Here is a 22,097-nt window from a genome sequence, read left to right as displayed (position 1 = left end):
TATGCTTACCATAAACATATAAATATTGGTTTTCTTCTTCTTCCCCCCTACTTGAATCAAACCATGAGACATACCAAAAACTTCATGCTGAAAAATTCTAAATGGTTACATAGAAAAATAAACAAAATGAATGTATGTGTGGTATTGGTGGCATAGATAATCCTAGTAGACTCTTCCTATCACACTAGTAACCTGTCTGTAACCAGAAGGTAAGTACCGATTTTACTAATTCAGTTCAACCAACTTGTATTCAGCAGTTACTACATGTCAAGTACTATGCTAATCGGGGAATATTTTGTGAGTGACAAAAATTTGATTTCTTCTCTCAGGAAGCTTACAATGTATAGAATGAGATGAGTAAGTATAGACAATTATAATTGAAAAAAAAACTAAGGTGCTGTGGAGGCAGGATGCTGTGGAGACACTTGGAAGAGACAACTACCCAGGTCTAGGGAATAAAATATCACTTGACTGAGATCTGAAAGATCAGTAGAAGTTAGAGAAGGAAAAGGTAGGGCTTCCATGGCCTCATGTTCTTTTTGGTTTTCCTCTTACCTTACTAACTGCTCCATTTCAGCCTAATTTGCTAATTCTTAATCTTCTTTCCTACCTCTTGATACTTGAGTGCCTCAGAGTTCAGTCCTTGTAGAGCTTTTCATAGTCTACATGCTCCCTTGGTGATCTCATCTAGCCTCAAAGTATTTAAAAATACTATTGATAGACAATGACTCTCAAGTTTATATCTCGAGCTTAAACCTTTCCCCTGAGCTCCAAACTCATATTCAACTGCTTACTCTGCAATACATTTGAGGGTCTACCAGAATTCCCTATCATGCTCTGAACTGAGTTACGTGATCTCTCTCACCCCCACAGTCAGTCTTCCTATCTCCATTGATGACAACTCTCTCCCTCTCATTACTCAGGCTAAAACTTTGGAGTCATTCTTGACAACTTTATTTTTCTTACATCCATCAGAAATCCTTCAAAACATACCAAGAACCCAGCCACTCCCCGTCTCGGTCACTGCTGCCATCCTGGTGTCTAAACCACTATCAGTCTCTTCCAGATTTTTGTTATAGTCTCTCCCTGGTCTCTGTGAGTCCCCATTTTACTTAAAGTAGAAGCCAAAATCCTTGAAATGGGCAACAAATTATAACATTGCCTGCTCCATTATCCCATTTTTTTTATCCTCTGTCTTCACTCAGTGTTTATAAGGGTTCTTAATCTATTCAGGTTTTCTACTTCTTGAATTCTATTTCCTCTTAAGATAGAATTTATTTGGGTATAATCATTTTAATTTTTCCATGAAATCATCTCTTTTACTGAAGTTGTCTGATTTACTAGCATGGAGTTATGCACAGTAATTAATAGAAGCAATATAATATAAAGAGTCGTTATCATGCCTGGGACTGTAAATGGCAAGTTGTACATGGTAACATTTTGTCTTCCCTGTAGAACTACCAGAAAGATGTTTAGCCAAAGTTATAGAATCACCCAATTAGGACTAAAAGGCTGAAATGACTTCACTAATCTGAATAAAAAATTATCTGAATATCTGCAGCTGCAGTCACCATCATCTTTTTCCTAAACCTCTGCTATTTTAAAATACATTTTCTATCCAGTAGCCAGAGGAATATTTTAAAATATAACATCTAATTTTTCACTACTTAGATAGCTAGCTTCCCACTGTTCTTACAATAAAGATCAAAACCCTTGATACGGTTTATGATGTGTATAGTGTGGTGCTTGCCCACCTCCTCAGCCTCATCCAATACCATTTATCTTCTCACTTTCTGCACCCAGCTCCTCTGACCTTCTTTCAGTTTATAAATGATACATAATCTCTCTCATGGTAAGTATAATAATAGCTACCCCAAAATGGCCACCATCCTGAACCTATAAATATGTTACTTTATGTGGAAAATGGGAATTTGCAGATGTGGTTAAATAAAGGACTAAATAAAGATAAGGAGATTATCCTGGATTATCTAGATGAGCCCAAGGGTCCTCAAGGGTAATGAGAAGCAGAAGAGAGAGAACCAAGATGGTATCATGAAAAATGATTGGACTGGCTATTGCTGCCTTTGAAGATGGATAAAAGAAGCCACAAGCCAAGGGATGCAGACAGCCTCTAGAAGCTGGAAAAGGCAAGGAAATAGATCCTTCCCTAGAGCCTCTTGAAGAATACCTTGATTTTATCCCTGTAAGATCCATCTTGGACTTCTGGCTTCCAGACCTGTAAGATAATGAATCTGTAGTGCTTTGGCAGGGGGGAGTTTGAATGTTTGTTTATTTTTGAGAGAGAGAAAAAGATAGAGTGAGCAGCGAGGGACAGAGAAAGTGGGAGACAGAGGATCTGAAGCAGGATCCAGAGAAGAGAAGAGAGCCGGATGTGTGATATTGGGCTTAAATTCACAAACTGCAAGATCATGACCGGAGCGAAAGTCAGACACTTAAGCGACGGAGCCACCCAGATGCCCCAAATCTGTAATGTTTTAAGCCACTGAGTTTGTGGTAATATGTTATAGCAGCAATAAGAAACTAATATGCCTCTTGTCCTAGGATGTTTTTCCTTCAATTTTGAAGAGTCCTCTCTTCCTTCCCCTACCTCCATCTCACCACTTCTTCTGCCTAATTAACAACTAGTCATTCTTCAGATTTCTGCTTCTTACTTTTTTTAGGAAAGCTTTTCTTGACCCCCCCAATCGGAGTCAAATTCCTTACAATAATTTCTCATGAAATCCCACTGTCTTTCTTGACAACCCCCGTTTCAGTTTGTAAGTGTACATTCACAAGTGCAATTAATCGATTAATGTCATTTTCCTGTGCAAACTCTGGTTCTTTGAGAACAAGGAGATGCTCCATTTATTTTCCTCACAGTCCAGAACCTGTCACCATATCTGAAGCACAGTATATATGCAATGAATGAATGAAAAAGATTATACTTGGATGGATTTAGAACTGTACCCTAAACTAGTGGCTATTGTCCTACTGAAGTAACTTCCAAATAGAATCTGCTTGATTGTGGAGGACTAAGAATGATAATCCTTATTAATATTACTTTAGTACTAACAGTCAGTAAAAAAACTTTTTAGGGATACCTGGGTGGCTCAGTCACTTAAGCATCCAATCCTTGATTTCAGCTGAGGTCATGATCTCAGGGTCACGGGATTGTGCCCCATGTTGGGCTTTTTGCTCAGGAGCCTGCTTAAGACTCTCTCTCTCCTTCTCCCTCTGCCCCTCCTCCCACTCACTCACACATGTGTGCATGCTCGCTCGCTCTCTCAAAAACAAAAACCAAAAACCAAAAGCATTCTTTAATGTTATTTTGAGATGTTAGCACAATTTGGCTTTATTTTTATTTATAAGGTTCATATTTATTCAAATGAAGTGGTTGTATTACTGAGCATAGGCCTGAAATCTATAAAGGAATTTTAAAGCCTCTTCAATGAATGAAGTACCTTATTAAGCAAGGACATTTGAAAGAATAGTAAATTTTAGGCTAATAAATGTTCAGAGGAGTTATTAAAGACCCTTTCATTGACTGGGATACAATTTTGAAAGACATCTGATGGACCCATACCTATTGATGATTATCAGATACAGAGAAAAAGAAGGGAGAAGAATGGACATTTATAAGGAAATATAGGAGTGCCTGGGTGGCTCAGTTGGTTGAGCATCATCAGACTTCAGCTCAGGTCATGTCTCACAGTTCCTGAGTTCGAGCCCCACCTCAGGCTCTCTGCTCTCAATGCGGAGCCATTTTGGATCCCCTGTCCCTCTCTCTCACTGTCCCTCCCCTGCTTGCACACATGACCTCTCTCTCTCTCTCAAAAATAAACATTTTTAAAAAGGGAATATAATGATAGCATTTCTGCTTGGTAATTTTAATATGCCTGGGACAGAATAACAGAAAAGACTTACCAAACAAATAGTGTCCAACAGAAACATTACAATACCTCATTGTATTGACTTCGTGCTTAATTAGCTATCTATTTCATCTTCTATAACATGTATTTTTCTGTAAGTTCCCCAGTTTACATTGGGAGATATTAATGTATAGTTCCCAAGTTTATACTGTGTGCCTTGGTTTCAAATAAGTTAGTGTTCGTGCTCTGAAGACAGAATGGGTCAGGTTACTTAATGAACGTTTGGATAGAACATAAGACACAGGGAAAAAAAGGAGATTAAAATATACTATTGATTGAGTCTAGAAAGGAAAGTAATTTTGTTTTAGGTGAAACAATTGGAGAGATGATGTATCGGAAATTGATAGTAAAGGTGTTTTGGTTTTTATTTTCCTCATGGGGTGTGTATATGTGCATGGATGCACATGCATAAATCATTCTTGACAAGAGAAGTAACTTGCTTATTGGGCCAGGGCTCATTGACTTCTCTGGGTTTTACAGAAATGAAGTTTATAACTTCTGGCTAGACTTTTTGATTCAGTAAATCTAGTATAGCCCAAAGGTCTAATCATTTGATGATATAAATGTGACCTATACTTTTCCTATTTGTTAAATATCTTACCTACTTTCTCTGTTCCTGGTGTGGTCTCTACCAGAATTGCTCATGAAAGTTTTGAAGGGAGTTATAGTTTATTGTTCTTTTTTTTTAAGTGTGCTTGAATAAAGGAGAGTTGTTTTCAGCAATGGGTAACTCCATGGAAGGAGGCTTTGGGTGTTCACTGCTCTGCCGAGTTGTTATGCAATGAGCTTTTTCTTCTTTTTATGCTGCATATTGTTGTTCAGATTTGCAAGAATTAAGGTTATTTTTGCCTTTTCTAAGCAATCTTAGACTACAGACGATTTCATAACAATGCTTATATTGGGAAGTCCAAATTAGAGATTATCATCACTGTGCAGATGAGGACAAACCAAAATCTGACTAAATTTAGCACTGTTATAATTGGATAGCAGAGAGCGAAAGCATTTAAAACATTTTCTTACAGATTCTCAAAAGAGACTCATGATTTGAAGTCCATATATTTGTGAACAAATGATTAGTCTTCATAATCACCCAAAAACCCCAATACAATTTCTAGAGGAAAGAAAAAAAAGAACTTTTAAAAATCAACTAAAGTATATTTAACCTATTAAATTACATAAAAATGACATTTTACCAATTGGTAAAACATAATAAGTGATATGGAGTCTAGAAGTTCATTTTTGACTTGAGTAAACCAACAGTTTCAGCTAATAAGGTGAATTTTTTCTGGTAACCTTGAATAGCTATTTGGTTGGCTGATGTGCCTTTTTATAAAGAACACTCATACTTGTATAAATAAATACTAATTTTCACGTTGTTTCCCTACCCCACCCCAGGCCCTATGATAAAGAGCTAAAAAAATATTAGGAAAGGAAGAAATATCAGATACAACTTAGTCTTTATTCAACCTATATTTTGCAAATGAAAGGACAGGCTGAGAGAAACTATAACTTATCCAACTAAGTAGTGAGAGAGCCCAGAATAGAATCTAGTCTCCTGACTCCTTTCACTCTGTGATGCTACCTGTGGTAGCGGGTGTGAATATGTGGTTGAGATCACATTAGACCAGGTAATCAAGGACACCCATGTTCTACCTTCTGATCAGTCACCTTTCCATATTAGGTCTCCAAGGAAATAAAAGGCAAGAAGATAAAACAGGGAACCAATTTAAAATAGCTTAAGTTCTGGCTGTAAGAACCCATGTAAAACTCCTGTGAGCTTGGATGGACCATGTTATTGAACCATATGAACTTTCTGATTCTGAGACATTTGACTTACAAAAATGGCTACTTTATATTTAACCTGGTAAATAACCCTATAGACCATGTCAGTTTGGTTTCAGTGGCACAGAACCTAAGAGGGTTCAAAGATTGCTTTTTTAATTGATCACCCCAAAGACTAAAACTAAAACTCAGATTTTGTTTTCCTTCTAGTATAAAGTACACACAACATTCAAAAGCAGAGGGAAAACAAGACAGTATTGCTCTGAGCATAGAGCTTCAAAGGAGGGAAATAAAGGAGAGACAGTTGAAATCAGGAAGGGAGAGTGAGAATGTGATCATGAGAACATATAGCTAGAGCAGCTGAGCATATTGTTGTTAGTATTATTATTATTTCCGTTATTATTTATTTTAAAGCTCAAATTAACCTAAATAAGGCCAGTGAGAGCCCCTTGAAGCTGGCTCCTGCATTCTTTCCATATTACCCAATTATTCTGAGCCCTTTCCTCCATTATAGTGCAACAGAAAGTACTTTTCTTAGCCCAGTCCTGGAATCAGCCTTTTCACCAAGGAGCCCTGGTTGTTTTTAGGGAGAAATGTTCGCAATTCAGTACTGAGACAGATTCAGTTCCATTGTGACAAACATAGGGTACCAAGTTCCCAATTTTACAGCTAGGCCAGTGTTTCTCAACCCTCAGTTATCTAGAGGCTTTTGTAAGGAGATTTCTCCTCAGCTCAAAAATTCCATCTTTAAAACACAGTTTTTTAAGCTTATGTAGACTGCATCTTACTTGCTGTCATTTAGATCCATTTGGATGGATACCAGAGCAAAAGGGAAAAAGTAAATTGGAAAGAAAGTTAAATATTCATGAGCATAGCAGTACTATCAAGAAAACTATGGGGATAGTTGTTTCATGCCAAGGTAGCTTGAAGAGTATGGGAATAGAAGACTCTTTTTTATTTATTTGTTTATCTTGAGAGAGAGAGAGAGAGTGTGTGTGCACAGACCTGAGCTGAAATCAAGAGTCTGACACTTAACTAACTGAGCCACTTCTTCAGGGAATAGAAGATTCTTAATCCCAAACTGCTAGTAAATTCCAGGAATATTGGTTAAAAATGTGGATATTAAAAGACAAAAACTAGACCACCTCCTTCAAGGGAGCTGGAAGAGTTTGACACTAAGACACTTTGTTCTCTCTTTTTCTTAAGTTTATTTATTTATTTTGAGAGAGACAGAGGGAGCTGGGGAGGGGCAGAGAGAGGGAGAGAGAGAATCCCAAGCATGCTTTGCACTGTCAGCACAGAACTCACTGTGGGGCTCGAACTTACGAACCTATGAGATCATGACCTGAGCAGAGATCAAGAGTCCAACACTTAACCGACTGAGCCACCCAGGCACCCATTTTGTTTTCTTTTATAGGATAGGTTAGAGGAATCGAAGACATGGTTATAAATGTCTTGGAATTCTGTGTGGTTCCATTTATCCACTTGTTCCTGTACACTTCCCTCAGCCTACCAGAGAGAAGACTGATAGTTGGTAGGTGTGGTCATCTACTTACAAAAGTCGGTAATTAATAATCTTCCTTTAGCTGAAAGAGTTTTAATAAACTGAGAGCCTTAAATCATTTAGAACTGGACCCCTGGCTTTAGTTTGTCAGTGAAAAAGCAACAGTGTTTAAATTTTTGCTAAAATAAATACCAATTAGACTGTATTCTTCTTAAAAAATACTCTGTTGTTTTTGTGAAATATACTACCATTGTGTGCAAACTAAACACAAAGAAAAAGTCACAACCAAACACAACCAAAGTTCATTACCATTCAGAAATAATCACAATGTACATTTGATCATTTAAGACATCTGTGTGTACACATTTATACATTGAAATAGAAAATGGGTGAATGGTGGAAATCAGGATACACATATATGACATTTTTAATAGAAACTTAGTTGTAATCTTTATTGTTTTAACCCAAAAACTGAAGTGAAACTAAAGATATTACTGGGTTTTAGATAAATGAATCTTCACAGCAAACATTATTAGTCCTAATAGGTTTCTAAAGTTAAAAAAGACTACAAAATGTTTTAAAAGTTGGGTTAATTCTTTTTCACTTATCTATATGTTTCAACTTTAAAAGTATCACTTGACTTAAGCTGGGACAGCTAAGAAATCAAATTTAAATACAGTTCCTTTTGCCTCTTCCTTCCACTTTTTGATTTTTGTTAGTTAATAATCTTTGAATTGTTAGCATTTATAACATGCATATAATATGCAGTTTTAAAACTATTATCCACATACTTGTTTGGTCTTAGGTCTTTATTAAATAGATTTAATATTTTCCACTAATGTTTGTAACCTGGCTTTTCATTACTCAGTTCTTTATTTTAATTTGTCCCTTGGTTTTCATTAATAGGTTTTTCATGAAGGAAAAGCTCTATAGTTCTTGAATTTTTATATGCTTGAGAATCTCTACCTAGTGTCCTTATACATGAAGAATAACTTGCTTGAGTATAAAAATTTCAAGACACACTTTGTATCGCTCAGAACTTTACATCCATCATCTGAATATTTACAGCTCTTGAAATAGCCTGATTTCTCCCTCCTGTGGATGACTTAATATTTCTGCCTACATGCCAATAAGTCATTCTTCAGTTTTGCAATTAAATAACTAGAAATTGCCTTGAAATTTATCATTCTGTGTTATTTTTTGTTTCTTGGATCATAGTGTTTCTTTTCAATATATAGATGTAAGACCTCTTCTATTCCTGGAATTTAAATATATATACATTTAACTTGTTCCTTCTTCAGGAACAGGAATTATGTATACGTTGGATTTTCTTTTCCTTTGGTATCTATAAATGTTTCTAGTCACCTGTATATCTTTGCTCTTTCTATTTTGCCCTGTGTGTTTGTTTTTTTTTTTATGTCCATTTAATTCTGAGAGAGAGACAGACAGAGCATGATCAGGGGAGGGCCAGAGAGAGAGAGACAGAGAGACAGAGGCAGAGGCAGAATCTAAAGCAGGTTCTAGGCTTCGAGCTGTCAGCACAGAGACTGACACAGGGCTCGAACCCACGAACCCTGAGAGCATGACCTGAGCTGAAGTCTGACACTTAACCAACCGAGCCACCCTCAAACGCCCCTGCTTTGTGTATTTCCATCAAGCCTTTATTCTATGACCTTTATGCTATTCTCAGGTGTGTTTATTCTGCTTGAGTGGATTCTAATATTCTTTTAACCTCTCCACTGTTATTTTCATTTTCACTTTCTCACTTCTTCTCCAGCTTTCTTGGAGCAATTGTATTGCTTTCTCTGTTTTTCTTATCTCTACTTTGATTCTATTGTCTTTTTCTTTAAGATTCTTTATCAGAAGGAACATATTTTTTGGAATTTCTCTGAAGCTGTGAGAATTAATTTGAACTTGTGCCAATATTCTTGGGTAACGTCACTTTTGTTGTCCATTCTTCATATGCTTTTTTCTCCGTTATTTAAACAAAGAGTATGTATGTGCTGGTTCCTTTCTGATTTTGTGTGTGTGTGTGCGCGTGTGGTACTTCTTTTTTATTGTGGTAAAATATACATAAATATAAACTTACCATTTTAATCATTTTTTTTCAATATATGAAATTTATTGTCAAATTGGTTTCCATACAACACCCAGTGCTCATCCCAAAAGGTGCCCTCCTCAATACCCATCACCCACCCTCCCCTCCCTCCCACCCCCCATCAACCCTCAGTTTGTTCTCAGTTTTTAACAGTCTCTTATGCTTTGGCTCTCTCCCACTCTAACCTTTTTTTGTCCCTTCCCCTCCCCCATGGGTTTCTGTTAAGTTTCTCAGGATCCACATAAGAGTGAAACCATATGGTATCTGTCTTTCTCTGGATGGCTTATTTCACTTAGCATCACACTCTCCAGTTCCATCCACGTTGCTACAAAGGGCCCTATTTCGTTCTTTCTCATCGCCATGTAGTACTCCATTGTGTATATAAACCACAATTTCTTTATCCATTCATCAGTTGATGGACATTTAGGCTCTTTCCATAATTTGGCTATTGTTGAGAGTGCTGCTATAAACACTGGGGTACAAGTGCCCCTATGCATCAGTACTCCTGTATCCCTTGGGTAAATTCCTAGCAGTGCTATTGCTGAGTCATAAGGGAGGTCTATTTTTAATTTTCTGAGGAACCTCCACACTGCTTTCCAGAGCGGCTGCACCAATTTGCATTCCCACCAACAGTGCAAGAGGGTTCCCATTTCTCCACATCCTCTCCAGCATCTATAGTCTCCTGATTTGTTCATTTTTTAATGTACAATTAAGTGGCATTAAGTACATTCACAGTGTTTTGCAGTTGTTACCACTATTTCCAGAACTTTTTCATCATCCCAAGTTAAATTTGTCCTTTTATGCCTGGCTTATTTCACTTAATGAAATATTTTCAGGGTTCATCCATGTTGTAGCATAAGTCAGAATTTCATTCCTTTTTATAGCTGAATAATATTCCATTGTATGTATAATACCACATTTTATTTACCATTCATCTGTTGATAGACATTGGTTGTTGCTACCTTTTGACTATTATAAATAATGCTACTATGAACATTGGCGTGTAAGTATCTGAGGCCCATCTTTCAGTGTTTTGGGTATATACCTAGGAGTGAAATTGCTGGATCATATGGTAATTCAACTCTTAAGAAACTGCCAAGCAATTTTCTAAAGCAGCTGCTGCAGTTTATATTCCTACCAGCAACTCATGAGGACCAGTTTCTCTACGTACTTACCAACACTTGTTACTTTCTGGGTTTTTTTCTTTTTAATAGCCACACTAATGGGTATGAAATGGTATCTCATTGTGGTTTTGACTTGCTACTTTTCATATTTGAAGAAAGCAGTTTTTTTGTTTTTTTTTTTTCAACGTTTTTTATTTATTTTTGGGACAGAGAGAGACAGAGCATGAACAGGGGAGGTGCAGAGAGAGGGAGACACAGAATCGGAAACAGGCTCCAGGCTCCGAGCCATCAGCCCAGAGCCTGACGCGGGGCTCAAACTCACGGACCGCGAGATCGTGACCTGGCTGAAGTCGGACGCTTAACCGACTGCGCCACCCAGGCACCCCTGAAGAAAGCAGTTTTTATAGGTAGCTATTTTATGAAGAATTAAATGGAGAGCAACAGAAGGAATAGATTGAAGCAGGCTACTTTTATTTTGAGATCACATGAAGCCACAAATTTAGGTTATATTATAATCTGAGGCTTCGCATTCCTCTTTTATCACACTTTTTTAGTTCTGGATACTTTCCTTGGCTAGTGTGCTACTTAGGTACATCAACAAAGATGACATCTTCAAATCTCTCTCTCCAATCTGGGAAGACACTAGGTTTCTATAGGAAAATTCACCAGTTCCCTTTTGGCCCTCCTATGCCAAATATTCATTCTTCAGTGAATAGATCTGTTATAATTATACTTTTAAATTGTAAGCCTTTGAAGAGTAGGACCGTGTCTGCTGCATCTACTTCCTTTATCGCACATTGAAAATCGTTGAGTTTCAACATAATTCTAACTAAAGCAACTGACACACATGCACATACACCTATATAACTGTGTGCCTGTATATCTCTGTCTATCTCTGAGTTCCCTAGAGAGAGGTAAGGAGGAATCTAGACCAAAAATAGAGGCTTTAATCCTAGCCTACAAAGTCTTACGTGACCTGGCCCCACTCTCTTTGACGTCATACTCCCCTCCTCTCTGCCTCTCTCACTCTGCTGCGACAGCACTGGTTTTGATGTTCTTCCTTGAGTAGGTCTGGCATGCACCTACCCTCACAGCCTTGACATTGGCTGTTTCTTCTTCCTGGAGCAGTCTTAACTGCTTAAGTTAACTTAACCCACATATATCCCTGGGTAACTCCCCATCTTCTTTAAATCTTTGCTCAAATGCAAATGTCAAGCCTTCATTGAAAGGAAGTTAAGGAACTCGTTATTTTATAATAAACAGGGAGAGGTTAACTCAAAAATTAGGACATTAAAGTGAGAATAAACCACCACAATTGCAGAGAATCTCTAATGGAACCAAATGGAAACAGATTCAGCGGTGATGTGGAGGCAGAAATGTCACAGTCTGGCAGTAGACTAAGCACATAATAAATTATCCTGAAAATGCCTTAATAGCAACAAATAAGGAGATGCTTGCTCTGGCAATGATAGAGATTTTGACAGTCAGATGGGTTGAGTCAAAAGATAAGAAATTGTACCTCTGCATCAATGTCCTAGCTAGCATGTTATAGCTCTCTAGTAAGAAAAAAATTATAAAAAAGGGTAAAGTATCAGTTTATTTCTAACTCCCTTGCTAGAATTTTTGGGATAATGTCTTTGCCCATGGGAAAAAACACAGCAGAAACTCATTTTGTCTCTTTATCAATGGTTATTATTTCTCCTCTGATTATAAAAATGTATCTTAAATTTTCCTGTGCGGGCCCAAGACACATATGTAATTAACTATTTCTGAAATTTGGTAGTTTATTTTCAGTTAATAAAAAAGCCAACAAATGTATACTGTAGGGTTAGATATTAAATGTGAACCTGTGATTTAAGATAACTTTAATAGTCTCTGGAAAACATTCTCATATTAACAAACTACCAATACTGTGATGTCTAAGTTTATCTCTGTAGCCTTATGCATGAATAATTTGACATAAGAAGGCAAAAATACATTTAAAGATGTTTAATAGATAATTCAGAAAATAGTTACAAACAGAAAAATAGTTGCTAGACATGACATTAGCAATGTGTCTTAAAAAATAGTTTCCCCTTCAAAGCTATTATAGGAAACAGTTGTGGAAGACTTAGAAACATCATTTAAAAAAGTAGCAAGTATTTTTTTAAAAATGACAAGGAGATGACGCTTTGACATGGCAAATCATACCTTAAATGTCAGGGACTACAAAGTGTCACTGAAGAGTCACAATTCAATAAAGCAGAATTATTACTTAAAATAGCAAAACAGGAAAAAATATCAAGACATAACACTTACATAGAATCATATTAACAAAAACCTAACCTCAGAGCAGTCTCAGGCTGATATAAGTGTGATTGAAGAAATCATTTGGACCCATAGCTTCAATTAGAAAGATCAGTGTGAACTTCTGGGATAAAGAACAGATTGCTTTCCTAAAACGTATCAGAAAATATGTCAATTTATATATTTATTTCAGTAATACATTTACCTAAAATGAATTAATTATTAATCATTATTATAATTATATTAATATAAATTATTTAAAGGAAATGCAATTTATGATTAAATGTGTATAAATTTCCATTATTTGTCTCTCCATGAGTATTCCAAAATGAAATTTATTTTGAATGCCATCTCTAGGCTTCCGCAATAATATAAATATGACTAACTGAAACATAGACATGTTCAGATGACATTTTCATCCAAAACTTACTTTAAACTTAACTTTGACTTTCTTCATTCTTCACACTTTAATTTCTATATGAAAGTGTCCACTTTTCATCATACTTACAGAAATGTGGGAAAAAACACTTGTCCTGATCTTGATTCTTGTCCATTTCACATGTCAGTCATGCCACTGGGTCCAGATGTGACCTAACACAGCCTGCATACAAGTGCTGTTGTTTATTGTGAAGAGGGTAGGAGAGGCTTTGCTGATTATATGGATTCTTTCAAAGCAGTTGCACATTTCGCCTTCCAGTATAAAGCACAGCATTTCATCAGATGCTCTGACATAAAAGATGCTCTAAAAAAAGAAGAGGTTAAGCACATATGGCATGTGCCCCTACTTACGGAGTCACAGTGAACATCTTGTATGAAGGCTTTGAGATCTGCTCTATCTTGCTCAATGTTATTACCTCCTTTTCCACATAATACCTATGAAAATATTTGTAATTAATAATATAAATCCTATAATGTATGCCTTAAAGAATACATGTTAAAAATCTCATAATGTTGTCTAAGTGTGATTCCATTTATACAGAGTGAAATTGTGTGTGTGTGTCTGTGTGTATAATATGAGCATATGAGGTAAACCTTAAGAAAGCAGGAAAATGACAAACACAAAATCCAGGATGATGGTTGCCGGAGAAGGGGGGGAAAGCATGGGATCAAAGAGGAAGAGGGGCATAAAGGAAGCTTGTAGTGAATAGTAATATTCTCTTTCTTAAACAGAGTGGTGGATAAATGGGTATGGTCATCTATTCTCTCCCTATATAAAATCACGAGAGATAGATTATACGTAGGTAGGTAGGTAGGTGGGTGGGTAGAGAGAGAGATAGATGGATGGATATGCTGTGATGGTTGGAGGTGCAGAAGATGAAGAGGATCCAGTAAAGGAGACTGGGAATAACCTAGCAGGGAAGTATGAGTAGGATCAATTGAATATACACATTATGTTTAAAGAAAGACAGAGAAAAGAGTGATTAATTCCTTTGGATGCTGCTGATTAGTCTTCTAAAATGAGGAACAAGAATTGGCTCCTGAATTTGGAATGTTGAGGTGGTACTGACCAGACCTGTTTCAGAACAGAGGTGAGGGATAAATGGAGAAGATTAAATGGAGACCGCAAGTAAAACCCTCTTTCTACAAGTTTTACAGTAAAGAGTAGAGAATTGGAGTACTGAAGGAAGTTGTAGGTCAAGAAACTTTTTTTCTTAAATGAGCTAAATTACATTCTTGCAGAGCTATGGAATGATCCCATAGAGATGGAAAATGATGGTGCAGGAGAGAAGTGAATATTGTCATAAAGGAAGCCCTTAAATAGTCCTTAAATACGGTATCCAATAAGTGGAGAGTTTGAACTTAGATCAGAACACATCTAGTTCACTCATTGTGTTGGTAAAAAAAAAAGGAGGTACTAAGACTTCTCTTTATAAATACCAGATGAAAGCCTGGGGTCAGGGCAAAAATGAGAACTTGGGTCCTCTCTGAGAATGTGTAAATTTTGGCTGTTTCTCTCATTTTCCTGTTGATCAGGACTTCACACTAGATTCAGACAGTATCTCAGTGCAGTTGGTTGGGAGCCCTTTTGAATAAACTGCAACTTTCTAATAATTGACAGTGATATTTCAGATTTTGGGATAACTATTCCACAGTATACAGTGGTCTGGATCACGTATCTCCTCTGAACAATTGTGCGTTCTATGGCCAAATGACTGTCTCTGATAGAATAGTGACTAAGATGATGATTACTATCCTTCAAGTCCTAGTCAGTCCAGATTCAGGCACGCTTGTGTCTGTGTATTCTTCAGACACTGTCACCGTACCAGTCATATAGTCACTTGGGCTATTTCTGCCATCATAAAGCAAATGAAAGATTTGATAATTACCTGCTCTGGACAGACAGTACAGATCTTCAGGACTAACACTGAATTGATCTGTGATATAAGCTCAAACAGAATTTTAATTAAACAATTTAAGCTATAAAAATGGATTACACACCTAATAACCTAGACTTGTTGGCAACTGTTGACAATACTGAGTAGTACTGGAATTATTTTTCCTTCACTTGGTCAACATTTTGCCCTTTTATTTCACCTTCTTGTCCTACTCTGTTTAAATAGAATGTCGAAGTTGAATGCTCAATGTTGGCAAATTGTACAATTTTCAGGTAATGTTTAAATGGCATTTTTTTCACCTTGGGAATCTTGGCTTCAAGGAAGTCTCACTTTTTGCTTTCAGTGTCTTCTCAGTTTTTCCTTAGAAAAATATATTTTATTTCTGCCCCTTTGCATTTGAAAGAAATGAAGCCATGCTTCCGTCCTGAAAAAAAAGTCATATGGTGATGTTCTGAAAACATTGAGAAATGAAGTCCTGCCTTCAGAGTCCTGGACTTCAGGGAGGAGGTGCAAAAAGAGAAAGGGGTGCTTGGGTAGTTCAGTCAGTTGTGCGTCCAACTCTTGATTTCAACCCAGGTCATGATCCCAGGGCCATGGGATCGAGCCCCACATGGGGCTCCGTGCTGAGCTTGGGACCTGCTTAAGATTCTCTCTCCATTTGCTCCTCTCTCCTTCTCTCTCTCTCTCTCTCTCTCTCTCTCTCTCTCAAATAAAAAAAAAATTAAGAGAAAGGGAGAGAAGAAGGAGATTATCTCTCTCATTAACACTGTTAATGAATTTAGGGAAAAAGTACTACAGAATAAGTATTACACCATCATTTCTCTACTGCAGTATCGCTGTATTATGTTTGGTTTACAGTTGAGTTCCTGTGTTTCCCTCTCCATTGTAAACAACAAGATAATGATATGAGAGCTGACATTTATTTTGTGATTCTCCATATCAATGTCTGAAGTACTTTGTATGTGTTACCTTATATCTCATACATCTTTGCCTTCTCTAATGTGTAACATAATGTCTGGCATATAGTAAGAATCCAATGAATATTTTTCTAGTTTCCTGTAAACAAGGCATTAGATATGCCAACAGTGCAGAGCATCTGCATAATAAAAAGGTTGCTACCTGGTATTATGATATAAAGAGCTCTGATAAAACCCTGTTATAGAACCTTGTCTTCGTGGTTGACATGCTAACAAAATTAGCATTGTTACTTAACTTTAATTGCTATAACTTAAGTTATAGCAATTGTTTCCTGATAAAGTTAATATACTAGCTGGTAAACACCTTATCTCTTGTATACTTATCTGATCAATATTAGGCTTTATAGTATAGTGGTGAAGAGCATGGACTGTGGAGCCACTGTAACTGACACTTATTAACTGTGTGACCTTAGTTAGTCATTTAAACTCTCTGGACCTCCATTGCCCTATCTGTAAAATGGGGATTATAAACTTACCGTTGGATGATTTTATGCATGCAAATGCTTACAATAGTGCCTGATGCAATTATGAAATGTGTAAGTATTAGTTAACAAAGTAGCATATCCTAAAGTAGGAGTTCTCTGACTTTACAAGCATCAGAATCATCAAGGACTTGTTAAACCCCAGATTGCTGAGCGCCACTGATTCAGTAATCTAGGTTACGGTCAGAAAATTTGCATTTCAAATAAGTTCCGAAGGGATGCTGGTAACTCCTGGTCCATGGTCATTGAACCACACTCTGAAAACCGTTGGCCTGTAGCAATGCATTTCAAACTATGTGTGGTGAATGAGTGAATGTTTTTAACTCATTTGTTAGTTTTGCATTGTGTCAATCTGTCATAGACAAAGTGTTTGGTAAAATACAGTAAATATTAATTACCAGGAAAGTGAAATGAATAGTTATTTTTGGAGTTTTCCAGCTGATCTCATTATCAGATAAATGGGAATTTTCTGTCTACACCCTCAAAAAGGGAGAGAATTCATATAGCAAATAAAGTGAATTGTGTGCACTTATGTTTCATGTTAGGCACTTAGTCCCTTCTGGTATTTTAGCAATCCTTTCTTGTACTCCCTTTAAAAATTTTTTTTCTATTTTTTAATTTAGAGAAAGGGGGAGAAAGAGGGAGAGAGAGAGGGAGAGAGTGAGCGAGAGCAAGCACGAGTGGAGGAGAGGTGCAGAGGGAGAGAGAGAGAGTCTTAAGCTTCATGCTCAGCATGGAGCCCAACGTGGGTTGGGATCATGAGCTCAACCGAAATCAAGAGTTGGATGCTCAACCAACTGAGCCACCCGGGCACCCCTATGCTCTTTTAAATGGAGACCAAAACAACTGGAGAGTGTGATGCTAAGTGAAATAAGCCGTACAGAGAAAGACAGATACCATATGTTTTCACTCTTATGTGGATCCTGAGAAACTTAACAGAAACCCATGGGGGAGGGGAAGGAAAAAAAAAAAAAAAGAGGTTAGAGTGGGAGAGAGCCAAAGCATAAGAGACTCTTAAAAACTGAGAAAAAACTAAGGGTTGATGGGGGGGTGGGAGGCAGGGGAGGGTGGGAGATGGGTATTGAGGAGGTCACCTTTTGGGATGAGCACTGGGTGTTGTATGGAAACCAATTTGACAATAAATTCCGTATATTGAAAAAATAATAAATAAATAAATAAATAAATAAATAAATGGAGACCAAAACATAATGTACTCTTAGGATCCTGGGATTAAGATATGGATATCTTTGGATGCTGTTATTCTGCCTATCACACCAATCATCAAAAATTCTCATTCAGCACACCAGTCAGGCAACCCCAATCCAGCCAGAGCTGCTAAAAATCTTTGAGACACTCTAATATCCAAAGCTGGATTTTATTTATTTATTTTTTTTTTCAACGTTTTTTATTTATTTTTGGGACAGAGAGAGACAGAGCATGAACAGGGGAGGGGCAGAGAGAGAGGGAGACACAGAATCGGAAACAGGCTCCAGGCTCCGAGCCATCGGCCCAGAGCCTGACGCGGGGCTCGAACTCACGGACCGCGAGATCGTGACCTGGCTGAAGTCGGACGCTTAACCGACTGCGCCACCCAGGCGCCCCCAAAGCTGGATTTTAAATATCATCAGCCTATAAGACAAAAAAAAAAAATGTTTTACAGTACCTATGCCATGAATTTGATGAATTTGTCTTTCAGATAACTTTACTCTCCTACATAGGGATTAATCAATTTTTCTATAATTACTTACATACATTAAAAATTAGCAAAGTTTATGTTAAAAGACCATTTTTTTTCTGATTATAAATACAGGTCCCTCATTCCCTCAATGCCAGCCATCTGCTGGACTTGCATAGTAGCTACCCTAGTTAGAGATGTGCCCTATGTATTCTCGTTTTTCATAGTCCCACCCGACCTGCTTTATTCATCCAGAGTATGTTTACTGCCCGGCTTTCCATATGGTATTTGATTTTGCTGCCCCTAACGTTGAAAATTCCGACAAAAGGAAAAGCATCCTTGTTTTGACACCTACTTAAAACTCCAATTCAAAAAACTAACACTGTATTTAAATGAAGGAAGTCTCCCATATGCTCCATGAGTTCCCATGTAAAATAAACAAGTAAACTGACTTAACTAAAAATAAAAATTTAAAGGGATAGTGCATAATTGTGACTGTTTAAAAACTCAGAAGGTCGATAACAAGCAGTATGGTGGTATTAGGATTAGATACAGGTGTTGGGGTCAGGATTAGCTGAAATTTCCAAGGAACATAAGAACAGAAGCTTTAAAACGCTAAACTGTCTTTCTCCCATAAAAAGAAGTATGGCCGTGAATAGTCCAAAACTGTTTCACAGCTACAGGGATCCTGGGTGGCCCATTCCCTCTTTCCCTTCTAACCTTTTCATCTCCATCTAAGGAAGCGAGGATGTGGGAAGAAAGTGTGAAGGGGGAGGTAATACTATACTTCTCTTTCATTTAGCCCCATTTGTCAGAATTTCATTATGTGGTCACCCTTTGCTTCAAAAGAAGTTGTTTGCTTGCCTGTCTGTTTGTTCGTTTGTTTAACATAAGGGGCCATGTGCTTAACTGAAAAAACTGAGAGAAGGGAATTCTTTGTGTTATGAGATCTCATCTCTGCCATGCATGTGATTTTTATTTTCTTCCAAATGCTGGTTTGCATGTTCTGTATTTCTTCAATGCATATATATTATCTTTATAAAAGATAAAAAAATGTATCTTTTATAAAGATAATATATATGCATATAAAAGAAATCCTGTCTCTGACTCTAGCAATGACTTTTGAGGAGAGAACTAAGGTTACTGAGGTACTGATTATGCAATTCACAATGCAGACTTCATTTAGTGGAAAACTGCCTATCATTATTAATTGTAATCTTTATATAGCTCTTCTTGTTTCTTTCACTTGCTTGGGAAAAAAGTAATTATGTAACAGATGTGATTCAGACAGGAAAGGCAGTCCCTATTTAATCTATGGGGTTATTAGATAACTACTAAAGAGGGACTCACCTAAGATGGGTTTTCCTATAGGGGGTTTTCTGGTGACAGCTCAACTCCTTTTAGGGTGCACTAGTTTTGATGACTTAAAGACCTTTGGAAGTTATTTTAAACTACATAGTGTAGGCACACTGAGTTTAGTGTGCTAAAACTGGGTAGGGAAGCGATGGTTTTTACTCTAAGCTTTATTCCCTTTGCTATGAGGCCTTTTTATTTTAAGGGAGATAATATTGCTACAAATTGCTAATTTTGATGTTTAACAAAATGCTCCACATTTCTTTAAAGTCAGAGATGTGTCAAATGGGAATAGTTGCTAAAGAAGTTTGTTTAAGGAAGCTTCACATTTAAAAGGCTGGAAATTTTATCTGGCTAGGGCTAGGACCAATTATGCACAACTGTTGGTTGTCATCATATGTATTTAGCGTTTGCCTCTATTTTCGTTTATATTCTATACTCTAAATTTTCCTCAATCACTAGGCAGATGGCAGTGATAAGTTTTATAGTGTTTGGAGTGATGATAGTTTTTAAGTATTAGGAAGACATATTCTGAGAAGCCAATTTTAAATTGAATTCCTAGATATTATAGGGCACTGAATAAGGTACAAAGGGTTTTTTTAATGATCTTTTTCTTCTTTTTATTCAAGTATAATTAACATACAATGTTATATTAGTTTCAGGTGTACAAAATATTGATTCAAGAATTCTGTACATTACTTGGTGCTCATCATAAGTGTGGTTGCCATTAGTCACCGTATAATGTTATCACAATATTATTGACTATGCTGTATTTTTCATCTCTATACAAACAGAAGTTTGTACCTCTTAATAATAACCTTTATCTGTTTTACCCATCCCCCAATCCATCTTTCCTCTGGCAGCCACCAGTCTGTCCTCTATATTTGAGTCTGTTCTTTTGTTTCTTTATTAATTCATTTTTTTTTAGATTCTGAATGTTAGTGTAATCATAAGATATTGATCTTTCTCTATCTGACTCATTTCACTTACCATAATGCCCTCTAGGTCTACCCATGTTGTCTCAAATGGCAAGATTTCATTCTTTTTTATAGCTGGGAAATATTACATTGCATTTATATACCACATCTTTATCCATTCGTCCATCCATGGACACATAGATTGTTTCCATATCTTGGCTACTGTAAATAATACTGCAATAAATATTGGGAGGTGCATGTATCTTTTTGAATCAATGTTTTCACTATTTTCGATAAATACTCAGAAATGCAACAGCTAAATCGTATGGTAATTCTATTCTTAATTGTTTGAGGAACCTCAGTACTATTTTCCATAGTGATTGCACCAATTTTATATTTACATTTCCACCCTTGTTTCCACAACCTCTCCAACTAACGTTATTTCTTGTCTTTTTGATAATAGCCATTCGGACAGGTGTGATTTGATATCTCATTGTGGTTTTGATTTGCCTTTATCTGATGATTCATGATGTTGAGCATCTTTTCAAGTGCCTATTGCCCATCTTCATTGGGAAAATGCCTATTCCAATCCTCTTCCCATGTTTAATCAAATTGTTTAACTTTTCATTATTGAGTTGTATGAATTCTTTATATACTTTGGTAATTACCCCCTTCTTAGATGTATGATAAGCAAATATCTTCTCCCATTCAGAAGATTGCCTTTTTATTTATTGTTAATGGTTTCCTTCACTGTGAAAAAGCATTTTAGTTTGCTGTATTTTTAGTATAAAGTAAATGTAATGCAAAAAAAGAAAACCTTTATTAGTATAATGTAAGTCATCCAGTCATTTAGTTTTAGTTTTGTTGCAGTTGCCTTTGGAGCCAGAACCAAAAAAAGTATAGTCAACAGTAATGTCAAGGGGCTTACAACCTATGTTTTCTTCTAGGAGTTTTATGATTTCTGGTCTTATATTCAACCTTTTAGTCCATTTTGACTAAATTTGACTAACTTTTGTATATGGTGTAAGATAGAGGTTCAGTTTCACTATTTTGCATGTAGCTGTCCAGTTTTTCCCACACCATTTATTGAAGAAACTATTCTTTCCCTATTGTATACTCTTGCCTCCTTTGTCATAATTAATTGACCATATATGTACTGATTTACTTCTGGGCTGTCTGCTTTTCCATTGATCTGTGTGTGTTTTTACTTCAGTATCGTACTATTTTGATTACCATAGCCTTGGAGTATAGTTTGAAATCAGGGAGCATAGTACTTCTACCTTTGTTCTTCTTTCTCAAGATTGCTTTGGCTATTCAGGGTCTTTTGTGATTCCAACAAATTTTAGAATTATTTGCTATAGATCTATGAAAAATGCCACTGGAATTTTGATAGAGATTGCACTGAATCTGTAGATTGCTTTAGGTAACATGGACATTTTAACAGTAGTAATCCTTCCAGTCCGTGACCACAGAATTTATTTGTGTCTTCAATTTATTTAATCAGTGTCATAGTTTTCAGTGTACACGTCTTTCACCTCCTTGGTTAAATTTATTTTTAGGTATTTTATTCTTTTTGATGTCCTTGTAAATGGTATTGTTTTCTTAGTTTCTCTTTATGAGGGTTTATTATTAGT

The 22,097-nt window shown here is 36.6% G+C and overlaps 1 protein-coding gene across 1 annotated transcript in view; it reads left to right on the top strand.

Moving 5' to 3' along the window:
- The window catches only part of GPR158 (G protein-coupled receptor 158), a 426,460-nt gene that overhangs the window by 291,036 nt on the left and 113,327 nt on the right, over window positions 1–22,097 (top strand). The gene's annotated exons all lie outside the window — the stretch shown is intronic.

This window comes from Neofelis nebulosa, chromosome 8 (assembly GCF_028018385.1).
Source record: "Neofelis nebulosa isolate mNeoNeb1 chromosome 8, mNeoNeb1.pri, whole genome shotgun sequence".
Classification (NCBI taxonomy): Eukaryota; Metazoa; Chordata; class Mammalia; order Carnivora; family Felidae; genus Neofelis; species Neofelis nebulosa.
The sequence above is the reverse complement of the archived record's forward strand: the minus strand, read 5'-3'. Positions and strand labels throughout refer to the sequence as shown.